This window comes from Labrus mixtus, chromosome 3 (genome assembly GCF_963584025.1).
Source record: "Labrus mixtus chromosome 3, fLabMix1.1, whole genome shotgun sequence".
NCBI classification, from domain to species: Eukaryota; Metazoa; Chordata; class Actinopteri; order Labriformes; family Labridae; genus Labrus; species Labrus mixtus.
The window spans coordinates 25,201,133-25,214,199 of NC_083614.1; positions in this window are offsets into that span (position 1 = coordinate 25,201,133).

A 13,067-nucleotide genomic window follows, 5' to 3' on the forward strand; every position below is an offset into this window, starting at 1 on the left:
GTTTTCCTTTTTCGAGGCAGAAAATGTTTTTCTACTAAAAGAAACTGAGGTTTCTATGGTGATAAGCAAAAAACAATTCCATAACCCTGAACCAAAAAACTCAAGCAGCCCGATGTTGTTATTCCTTAGTTTATGCAAAAAGTTTGGTTTGTTCTTAATTGTTTTTATTGTATGAAGAACCATTTAGAAATCCAGCTGTTTATGTGATATCCATTATTTTAACACAAAAGGTCTTTTATACTACAGTGTTAAACATTCAAAGCAGTCTACTGTACATACAGTGTGTAATACTGCACTGGAAATGCAATAGGCCCAAGTATAATATTTTTCATTCGATTATTTAATAAGTTCTTAGAAACGTTCCCATTTTGTTTGGGGGAGTGGCACCTGTCATTGCGTGGGATAAGTTAGGCAGAAAATGAAGATTTTGTCCTCAAAGTCGATGTTTTGGAAGCAGGAAAAATGGGCAAATGTAAAGATGTGAGCGACTACAAGGGCCAAATTGTGATGACTAGACAACTGCGTCAGAGCATCTCCAAAGCTGCAGGCCTTGTGGGGTCTTCCTGCTCGGTATAGTGGTCTGAACCAGTGTGGACTACCAAGCCTTCTGGTATGTGTTGGGAGCAATGGCTGAGTCCATGGGGTCTGATCCAACAGAAAAGCTACTGGAGCGCAGACAGCTGGAAAAGTTACAGTCAATGGTTCAAAGAGGCTTCTTACTTATACTTACACATTATATTTGACATTTTTATTGGAAGGATAACCCCTTGAGATGCACCATCTCGCTTTACACAAATGAAAGACAAAAATGAACATTACATAGAAAAAATTACAAGACATTAACATTCACACATACACAGAGCTCTCCCACACCAACACTTCCCTCACCCATCCAGAGATGCAATTATGGAATTAAGTTTTGATAGTTTTCTTGAGTGAGTTAATAAACAGGTTGTAATTTGAGCTCCTCTGTTACTTCATACAGTCTCTTGTCAGTGCCAAGGCCTCTGCATATCCAGCGCTTTCTAGTGATAGCTTTGTGACAGCGTGACAATCATTTATTTATCTCAGCACTAGAATTTGATTCACACCCAGTTCTGGTTGTGAATTTCAAATTCCTGCAGTCAGTTTCCAGAGTCTTTGATATATAAAATGATACACAGTCACTCATGCATACATCATGCATGCATATTACCTATACATATATAGGCAAATGAAGTACAGTATATGCAAGAGACCTGTAGGTACAGTTTACTGGAAACCCTCCATTCTCATGGGTTTCATTATCTGAAATAACTTTGGTTTAGTGGTTGATTCCCCAGAGACCCCTGATTCACTGTGCATGCACGTGTTTTGTTGTCTCTGTTGTGCAACACTTAGCTGGTGTTGTGAGTAGAGGGAGAGAGGGAGGGAGGGAGGCATAGGGAGTGACGTGGCGGCAGTCACCCCCCTCTTTTGCTCAGCCACTGTTTTTGCTACTATCTCATGACCCATTCATAAATATTAGTCATCCAACTGTAATGGTGATGTTTCTGTTTTCGACTGGGGGCCTCTTTGACTGTTTCAAGTTGAGTGGGAAAAAGTGACGCACACTTTAAAAAATGTGTGGTGTTTTACATGTTTGTTTTAGCTTCCACTGGGTGGAGCTGCAGGAGCTAACTGAAGGAAAAGCTGCAATCACTGTCTGTCAGTGAACAAATGCAACAGGTTTGTCAGGAAGTGAGACGACTCCAGTAGTCATTCTTAATCTCAGCATGGTTCTGGAAATGATCTTTTTCTTTTCTATTGCTTTATACTCACAAGTTGGATATCAAAACAGATATCCTTATAAGCAGACACTAACTGTCCGTGGGAGGGAAATTGTACATCAGTAAACAAATAATTCTGATATTGAAATCTATTTATATATTATCCTATATGTAAAGTTGCAATATTAGCAACAAAAGACTTTAGTATTTTTGATTTAAAGAAAAAAGTGAAAATGTAAAATATAAATCAGCCCATCCTTCTATTTTAATTGGGCAGTCAAGACGAATGAATACAATAAAGCATGGGAAATGACAGGAATGATTCATTATGAATTCATGTTTAATTACTAGGTCTTAAGAATAGATGCTTAACATTTGTCTTTATTTCAAACCTATTGATTAATCATGTCATCTTCAGTTTAGTGTTTGGCTATCACACATCGGTTCAACATTCATTTGGTTGGTAAATTGCACTAGCTTCATATAGGATCTTTTTTTTTTTTTTTAAATGTATTTTTAAATTTGAAGATACTACTGGTACAGTTTTGAAATAATCAGTAAGTGTCTAGACTGGAACATATATGAAATAATGAGACTGGGTGCTGGTTTAACAGTGCAGTGGTTATAGTATGAATTCCCCCATGCATGTAGAAGCTAAAGTCCGTGACGCGGCCGCTGTGGGCTCATGTCAGACCTCGGCCTTTTGCTGAATGTCTACCAACACTCTCTCCACCCAACATTTCCTGTCTCTCTGCAGCTCTCCTGTCCATTTAAAGTAAAAATGGCCCCAAAAAAGAACTTAAAAAAGAAGAAAATAATAACAAAATATATACATTTAAAAGCAAACGATCATCTTGTCCTTGCAATAAGTACAAACCCCACTGACTCAAACAACATTAACTCACATCAGAGGTGTAATTAGAGATTAATACTTCCGGTCTTTTGAATTGCAGTAACCACACATAACAAAGAATGCTCCATTGCAACAACCTACACTTTCAAGTAGCACCAGTGCTAATTTCCATCTCAAGTTCACTGACAGGAGTCTTGTTAGGTCATGTGGCTTTTGAAAATCCATCAAACCTGTCTCCTAGAAGTTTTGTTTGTTTCTTGCTGTGACAGTGAGCATTACGTCACTGCATTGCAACTTTGAGACAAGTCTGGGAGCCCCGATACCAGACGAAACATGAATATTGTTTTATGATTGAGCCTCTGGCAAAAAAGAGAGAGACCTGCTGCTTTAGGCCTTACGTTTTACTGCTAGAAAATGATGAGCAACACAACAAACTCCAACAAATCACATCTTGAGACATGGAGCTACATGTATGACATAATGTCTCAAAAAGGAAAACAAACAACAACAAGAAAACAAACAAACCAATTCTTTCTTACGAGGGAATTAAAGATTAAAACTTTCCCAAGGTATTTGATGGAAGTGATCATTTATTTATTTATACACGGCAACAATGTTTACTTGATGAAAACACGCTAGTGTCCATTGTTTAGGAGGAAATCTGAGCTAGAATAAAAACCTTATTAGCCATTCCTGTGCTCTGTCAGCTTAATAAACAGTTGTTAGACTACTTTAATGATCTCAAACTGGGATGCAGAATTACCAAAATTCACATTTAGTCTTCTAGTCAATATTCAGGTTAAGTCATACTCTAAAACCCAAAACAGGTGATCAGTATGCTGACGGCGTATGAACATGTATGTTGTGTGCGGAAGTAGTGCTAAATCAAAGATAAAAGTAAAGCCCTGAACTATCCCTTTAAGATATCCTCAAACAAATACAGCATTTACTTCTGTTTGGTTTACATGAAATAAAAAATACAGAGCTCATTTCTGTTGTAGGAAATTATCCTTCAAAAATATTAATGAATTTAGGTTGTTTTTTTTGTCTTGGGTGTTTTTTGTATTTTTAGACAAACAAAAGGTTGAGCCCCACTGAGCTTTGGACCACTGAACAAATACAACTTGTTAAAATGGTTATAAGCTATTTGGTGCATGGAGAACAGGGTTTTTTCATGTCACAGTGTGGAGGTGTCATTTTGATGACATAGTTGACTTGGAGCCCCAGTGACTTATGTTCAAACACCTGATTGACATCATAAAAACATTCTTCCGGTATAATCCATGGGGACCTAAGGAAGCGTATACTTCACATTAATGACGGGCTTTGAGCAGTGACCTTGTTGTCACCTTTCACTAAACATGTTGTGACAACAGCACAAAGATGACACATGTCATGGAAACTTTTTGCAGCGGCTTACCTTGTTTTAAGATCTCATCTACTTAAGCTTTTTCTTCAGAAGTATCTCCCTGTGACACACTTTGAGAGATATGCAGTAGCTTCCTTATAGTAATCATTTTCACCTCATGATCCTTGAAATCTAAGGGAATTTCAGAGAGAGCCTCATGTGGCCATATAAGAAAGTGACGTTTTTTTGCACTTGGCTTTGCATCCGCTTCATTTTGCAGCGCTGTAGGTTGCGTATTGTTTGGAACTATTTTTCCAGGCAAGACAAGAAATATTGAACATTTCTCTTTCACATCCGACCTTTTTGCGACAGGAACGATATACATTCAACAACATCTTTAGATTAGGTTAATAGAAAAATATATATTTTATCTAAAAAACATGGTAATAAGAATGATGTCCAGGAAACCATGTTGCAGAAAATACATTATATCTCCAACTTTGACGCCAAATTATGTTGTCATCAAGTGTGCGATACAGATAGTAAACTGGATAACAATGTGTCAATCTTTCAAAATAAATTCATTTTATGATGTGATGGGACAACAGTATGGTTAAGCTGAGGATTCATTTCGGCTATTATGTAGTTTCAGCAAAGATTTCATGCCAATAGAAATTGGCATGTTGAAGTTTGTACCCTTCAAGTGCTTCCTAATTTGGATAATATCATTTCCTTCTTTTTCCTTAGAAACACAACAGAGTAAAATCATTTTTTGAACATTAGGTCATTATTTGTTAAGATTTCTTCTGTGCAACAGCTCCTCGTATATCTTTTAACAACGTAAACTGACTAATGATGAGCCAGATCAGTACAGGAAATATATCATCATTAACTTGGAAAGTCAAGAGGATGTGAAAGACAGTTTTGATGACTTAAGAAACTGCCCTGATGTGACAGTGTGTACACATCCAAACACATTAAACGCTGCAGAAACGTACTAACATTTCCTTACTGCTGTACAAGAATCAACAATTAACCTCTGTTTAAAGACGGAAGAGAACTTGGCTCAGAGAGAGCTCGTTGAGCCAGTTTGGAAGTGAAGGAAAGGTCTGCTAGGTGTCCAAACACATACACACACACACACACACACACACACACACACACACACACACACACACACACACACACACATTCACCAGCTGACATAAGTTACGTGCTGATTATGGACCACAATTAAGCATCGCTCTGTTTAGCATGCTTCCCAGTCGTCCTCGATCAGTCCTGCCAAACGCCAGATTCCTGTGTTGACTAATTCCCTGAGGCTTTGTGCAAACACACACACGTCATTTAATTTAATCAGCTGGAAGAGATGAAATGTGAAACCTGTTAGATTTTTTTTGAAAGGGAAAAATACTGAGAGGTTTTCTGGCAAGGAGGACTTAAACTGAATTGGTTTTAACGTGAATCACATGGCTGTCATTTTAAATTGTAAATCTTGAGTCATCGCCTGCATATTACTTAATACACAGTGTGATGTTACTATGATGTACGCTCCACCGTCACTTTTATTTTCTGCCTTTCCACCTGTTTCGGCTGCAAGAGAAGCACCATGGGTTTTGCTCGTTGCATTTAAATAAATGAACCATAACTCAAATTCTTAATGGAAAATGTACAAAAAAACCTGTCTCCAAAGTGATTTCATGTATGTGATGCTCTTGTGAAAGGGCTGAGCAAAAAGAATACGAAAGATGTGCAAGGTGTGTCAAGGTATGAGAGATCCAGACACCCTATTACTAACATAGGAAACCTTTCAAGACATAGTTTACATTTTACAAGTCATTTGTAGTACGTTACTCACTAGAGGGAAGTGTGAGAAAGGGACAGGGCAACTATGATACTAAAGTATGTGATTGACAGAAGGCTATACTGTCCCTTTCATGACACAGAGCAGAAATGAATGTGTGTATGAGTTATCACTACAAACCAGCAGGTATTCCAGCGATGGAAGCGTGCAAGCAAACTCGTTTAGATATGACTGATTCTACCAGACCTTTAATGCCTCTGCCTCTCATTTTCTAATAAGCTCCATGGCTAGAAAGTTGGTAAAACTGGGCTAAATATTGGAGATGCTTTTAAACCAAAATGGAGAGCGGTTAGAACGCAGAAAGGTTTCAGGACTAATGCATAACTGGCTCAACACTGAAGCTTGGGTTAGGGGTTAGAGTGCCTGGACATGGCAACCCACGTGCTCATCAACTTGAGGGAGGAGGGGGGGGGGGGGGGGCGAGGGGAAACAGCTCTCTTCAATGTTTTGAATTCAGGCTGTAGTACCAATTTTAATAGCTACAAAATGAAGCAATTACAAAAAGGAAAATGCTAAAAGTATGTGTGTGTGTGTGTGTGTGTGTGTGTGTGTGTGTGTGTGTGTGTGTGTGTGTGTGTGTGTGTGTGTGTGTGCATGAAACTTGTAAAGCTAACAATATGGGGACATTAAAGGTTTTTTTAAGTTCTGTTATGGGGACCCTCTTCCTTATGGGGACAAAATGCAGGTCCTTATTATGTTAATAAAATTACATTTCAGACAACATTTTGTTTACGGTTAGGGTAAAGTTAGGTCAGGTAGTGGTTGGGATTGCGGTTAGGGTAAATCATCATCATCATCATCATCGTCAATACCAAGGAATTTCCAGTCAATGTAATTTCCTTGTAATCCAAGTGACAACCTCTGGTGTTGACAAATGAAGCCAATATGGAAAGGCAAAAAAAACCTCCCATTCCTAGAGTGTCCACTTGGGGCTGCAAAAGCCAAAGAACCCCCATTAGGTCCAATATTAAATTGCCCATTTTGTACAGCAGAATTAAACATACTTACACCCTTGTTCAAAAAATGGTCTTAGTCTCTATAGCTCATGTCTTTATTGGTACACACGGTACAGGGGGTGAATGCCTTTTTAGAACTCATCCTCATCTCATCTTAGAGTATTTCATAAATTTGCATGATTAGGAGTATAGCTGAGTTGACTGACAGATGATCACCTTGTAGCTGTTTGCCAGGCTGCTTGATACCTATCTCAGCTCTATCTATTGGCCTGTTTCTATATTGGCCAAAAGTCAGGATGAGATAGTGTTTCAAATTGTTTTGAGCTTCATAACGCCTTTTCAGGAACCAGTGTTTGATGTTACTAAGGATACGTCCATATTTTATATTTCTGTGATGAAAACAAAGATAGAGAGCTGCAACAAAGCAAAGTAACAAAATCTATGACTGCTGAATGATGCAAGCTTCAGTTGAACTATGGTAACTTTCACACAGCACAAGGACTTTGAATTTTTTCTCCCATCTCTGACATTTAAATGAAAGACAGAGGAATTGCAGAAAAAAAGTGACCAAAATCCTTTTTAAAGTATATGTTGATAAATCAGACTTGTTTCATGGTAGACCTTTAAAAAAGTAAACCTCTGCGTATGATGCTTCTTCAAATCTAGTGTCACCCTATCAGGTGTCAGGTAGAGGGCAGATCCCAGAGTTGATCTGGATGAGAAAAAAAGCTTATTTCTAACATCTCTGGTATGTGATGTCATCTACTGAGTTGGCTTCTTATGGTCCTCAAATGGTCTTGACTGTATGTATGACAGACAGGTGTGTACCTCTGATAGGTGACTAAGTGTGAGTATGTGTCGATGATATGAAATGACTGAATGATCTTATGTTCCCTGACACTCCAGCAGCTGTTTTGTGTTTTTGTTTTGTTGAATTGTCATCCTGTGACAATGTTGTTGATGGAAAAAGTCTCTTACCCCGAGTGACCTTAAAAGGCTCTGTTAGAGATACTGTAGTGCAGGTAGTTTCTGGTGAGAGGACGTTCCTGTAGTGTACACGTCAGACTAAACATGCCGGTCGAATAGGAAATGGAAACAGTCAGGTGCCAGGCATTCCTCCTTGCTGAAATGTACAGAGACATACAGAGCATGAGGGTCAGACCTTGGCGAGAGAGTGAAGACAAAAGATCTGTTCTGTTCTGCTTTTTACTTCAGTTACTCCCAATGTTTGTGATCAATTCCTGGATATTTGTCCCTGTTGCATGTCCCAATTTATGTACTTCCTTATTTAAGGTTGAGAAATAAAGGAATTTCTCAAAACTATGAATGCTTCCTTGTATATCAGGAGAAGTAAAAAGGATTCACCTAATCCTCAATCAAGGGCATCGTCATAATATTTATAGGTTAGGCTAGTTCCATTAGGACTCTGTATGAATGTCACATGATGGTGCTACCAAGAACGTCTTCACAAGGCCAAAAGCAACCAAAGACAAATGGAAGTGTTAAAGATGATTCATCAAGGTTTGTTTTTCCCTCTTACTTTAATGTTTCATTGAGTCTGATGATTTTTTTTCAATCTCTTGCCCTCTCCTCAAAACTTTATGGAGGTCTTATACATTCTATAGATACACCTTAATTACACATCTACTACTCATGACCGGCTCTCTGACTTACCGCCCCCCGCCCATCTCAGGAATTTTGACGAGGTAAACTGACGAGGTTGTAGCAGTGATAGGCCACATAGTGATTCACAGAAATAAACAAGTATTAAAAAATACTGTACTTTACTGTCTGTTTCAAAATGAATCCTACTCATCTCATAAGCCCCGGGTTTTTCCTGATAGTCACTGTGACCTAAACTGTCGCATGTTGATGAAAGTATGAAGAAAATGTGATTAGTGGGAGTGTGTCAAGACTCTAGTGAAACCATCGCCGTTTTGAAGGAATGACATATTTGAAATATGACAAATTGAGATATTCTCTTCCCTTCCTTGTCCCAGTTGGGTTGCCTGAACAGGCACAAAAAACACTTAACATCTTCATGGCTGAGAACTCCCACCAGCATAGGGGGTGTGTCCAGGCTGGGCAAAATTGCAGGCCAATAAAGTAGACAGTATTTATTTGTTTTTTTAAAACACTGTTGCAGTCTCAGCATACAAAAAGCATTTACAACATCACTATACAGGGCAACTCACAGATGTTGTCTGTGAGTTGCCCCTCTTGTCCACTGAGGGGCACTTGCAGAATATTTAGCTAACAACAATGAATGAATATACTGTTCTTCAAAAATAGCTTATAAATATGAGGATGATATCAGATTTGTGATTATTTTCCAACGATAGCGCCTAAACAACAGAAAAATTCTATATACTTTTTCTATAAAAAGTTCACATTTTGATTGTGTTTATTAAATAATTTTATAAAGTGATCCAAAGAAAATCAGAAACTGTCTGACACGTCTTCACAATGTACAAAAAAAAATGTGATAATGGGCATCTCTTCTGTAATAACCATAATGTTAAGCCTCATTAGCATGATTGGCTCTACTCACTTCCTGATGCTAAATGGTGAGGTGAAAACATGACAGTAAATGGAAAATTGATTTGAGCTTATATAGCGCTTTGCTAGTCTTCCGACTACTCAAAGCACTTTTACGCTGCATGTCACACCTACCCATTCACACACTGATGGTAGTCATCGCTATGTAGTATCATCCACCAGAAGTAACTAATCCCATTCGTAGACCGCCACCGAAGCAGCGGGAGAAAAGCGGGGTTGAGTGTCTTGCCCAAGGACACATCGGACATGTTGCACAGGTGGGGATCTTCTTAACTTCAGTCTTAAGACGAAAGTTAAGAAGATTTCATATTCCTGAAAAAAGTTTGTATTATGTTTCTTCCTAAGAAAAAACGTAAGAATAAATGAGATTCTTGAAATCAAAGTTCTTAAATTTCGTCTTTAGACGAACTTTAAGATCACACTACACTTGTCCTGAAATTGTTAGTGGAAAGGTAAGCCTCTAAATTCTTAAATTCAAACACATTTTAAACAATCGATTTTGATTTTGAGTTTTACTAAATTTGTCTTTACATTAATCATTAATTTAAGCTTGCCACTGTTGATTTGGTGCAATAATGTTGACAAACATGCTTATTATAACGTATTGAAATAACATTTCAGTGCTTTAGTCAATGATGATACACCCAATGTATAGGAATATGCATAGGCCTGGATATAAGCCTGCCCTATACAGCATCTGAAAAGTCGTAGTAAGTAAGAAAATCAAAAAGTTCTTAAGAAATGACACAATGACACAAATTAACTTCCTAGCTTTTTTCTTAAGAATCTTCCGAAGTTTTACATTAAGAAAATGTTTGTGAATCCGGCCCCTCTGGTCTGTAGCCGATACAACTTTTTTGCTAAAGACATTCAAATAACTCAGGATTGTTAAACATTTCGATGGTCGAAAGGCTTGAAACACCAAGTTGTTCAAACAATTTTAAGAAAAGTTAAGAGAAGCCCCGGATCCCCTGAACCATGCAAATCACAAACATGTCATAGCATGTCAAAATGGATTTATTCTGAAAATTGCATCTCTAAATTCTAAAATCGCAAAAGAGTTAAAGCAGTCACAAAATACGCATTTTACTTTATAAGAAAATATGCAGCTGGAGTTCATTTGGGGATATCATGTAAAAAAAAACATGTAAGACACCAACATGATTCCGGTTCAGCAAAGAACTTTGCATTGGAAAATGAAATGAATAAGTGCCTGTAACAGTTACAGGTGAGAGCATCTTTTTTGAGTCAAGCAGAGCCAGTGCTTTGTGTAAAAACAACGTTAGTAACTGGAAGTGGTACCCAGTGGGTCAGTGCCAGTGCTCCTCGTGCAGAGTTTTCCGGTGCCTGTTCCCAGTTGAACCCAGTTGCTGCCACCTGCAAAGCGGCACGTAATTCCATTCTTGGATCAAGGCCTCCACACAGAGTCTGGATCCAGAGAGGTCCAGAAGCGGTCAGAGGGAAAACATATTCTGAAGTCCCCTGATCGTCTCCCACACCAGGGCCCACTGCCTGTTCATGCTCATTACACACAGACAAAGCAAGATGTGCTCCCCTGCTCGATCTCATAGACCAGGACCTGAGAGTGCCACACACTGATGCACAATGGAATAATGATACTCACCCTTGGGGCAACTGACAGGGGGGAAAACAAAAAATTTGCACACACAATTAGTTCATTTTCATGCCATGATGGGCCAAGTTGCTCTGATGGGGAATCCTACGCCTGGCCCTTTGAAGTGCAGGACAAAGATTACGAGACGTAGGAGGAAATGTCCGTCTGGTTGAGATGAGATGACAACTGATGCACATGACTTAATTAATGTAATTTCCTCGCTTGTGTGTGGTTTTGTGTTCAGAACTCCAGACGTCCAGCGTGAGGGGAGATTAAAAAGTGCTCTCTGTATCAGTTGTTTGAAATGTGTGAATGGATGGGAAAATCTGGCTTGTCATTGTCTGTGATTAGAAGGGATGATGCCCTGGGGCCTTATTCACCACTATGTGCGGCCAGTCACGTCAACATTCCTTTCACCATGTTTGTTTTGGATTTGGTACTCTCGAGAAACAACTTTTCTGCTGTGGCGAGAAGCCATACTGCCGACGCAAGGGTTCCCGTATGCCTTTGGACTGGGCGCTCTGCTTCACAGCTCATGAACAGTAGAAAATGATCTTTTATATCCCTCCGCATGTTTTCCCAGCAACGCATACTCTTAATACTGGAAAATGTTAGGGATTTGCTGAATAGCACAGCCACCTTCATGGTTACTCAGGGATTTCCGCTTTGATACATGCTGTGGTTTATGTTAGTAATGTAAAACCAACCCCAATATATATATATAAAAAGGAGCAGAACACAGAAACTGTTGCTGGAAATATACTGTGGTTATACTAGACAAGGACTTCTGTCATATTGACAGACATAACCTCTAACGGGAAGAGGAAGGCTTCAGCGAGAAAATTCCAATCTCTTCATCTTCTATTGGTTCATCTCACCAACCAGGCGATCGTGCCATGTTGCCTCACAGCATGCAGACCTCCTCGTGCTGAACAAGTCCTAACGTGTTTTATCAGAGGCGCCTGAAAAGGGAAAACCCTTCACCTGTACAAAGTGGCCTTGTGGGTGTGTTGAGGAAGCATAGATTATAGTGATGGGATGTTCAGCTCTTTTCAGAGAGCCGGTTCTTTTGGCTCAGCTCCCAAAGAAGAGCCGGCTCTTTTGACTCCCAAGCGGCTCTTAATTTAAGATCTTTTGTAGCCTCATATTTTAGCTTAACGTTGCAAAAATGAATGGTTTGTGTGTTGAAAACCCTTTGTGCATGCATTTATTCTGTTACAAAAGCATTCTTACTCTTGTTAAATATTTTAATCAAACTTTTTAATTGCACAAATACAAAAATGCAAATACAAAATAAATACAAAAAAACTGCAAACAAATCCACAGAACAGAACCAGAACTCTTTAATCAAACAATATGAATGTCCTCAGTGCAGGTTGGCCTTGCGAAAAATGAGATGCCTCAGCTTGGATGGGCTGATGTGATTCATTCTTACTGTAAGTATCTGCCCTGTTTTTGAGAAGATTCTCTCGGAAGGAACAGATGTTGCCACAATACCCAGTCTCCCCTCCATCACCTTCACCAGGCGTGGGAAGACTGAGGCCTTGGCCTGCCACCATCCTCAAGATAGGATCTCACTTCCATTACAGCATCAGCTGTAGGATTTCTCCTAGCAGCATTGTGGCGGCAGTAGCTCAGTCTGTAGGGACTTGGGTTGGGAATCGGACGGTCGCCGGTTCATGTCCCGGCATGCACCAAGTCCAGAAATTGGTCTGGTAGCTGGAGAGGTGCCAGTCCACCTCCTGAGCACCGCTGAGATGCCCCTGAGCAAGGCACCAAACCCCCCACCAGCCCAGGAGCACCCACTGTGGGCAGCCCCCTCACTCTGAGACCTCTCCATTAATGCATGTCCATAGGATCCTGTTTGTGCATGTGTGTGTATTTCAGCCTATGTTTGTGTAGCATGTTCATTAGACAGAGTGTAAAACTGAATTTCCCCTCGCGGGATTAATAAAGGATAAATTATTATTATCTCCTGTAGCTCTTTCATCAAAGAGCCTCTAAACAGGTTTAGAGGTTTAGAAATTTTCGGTCTATGGCTAAACAAAGAGCTACAACCAATTCCTTTACTTTCTGCACGGTTACTGGCCATGCTGGCCAATCAAAACAAAGTTGCTGGGGCTA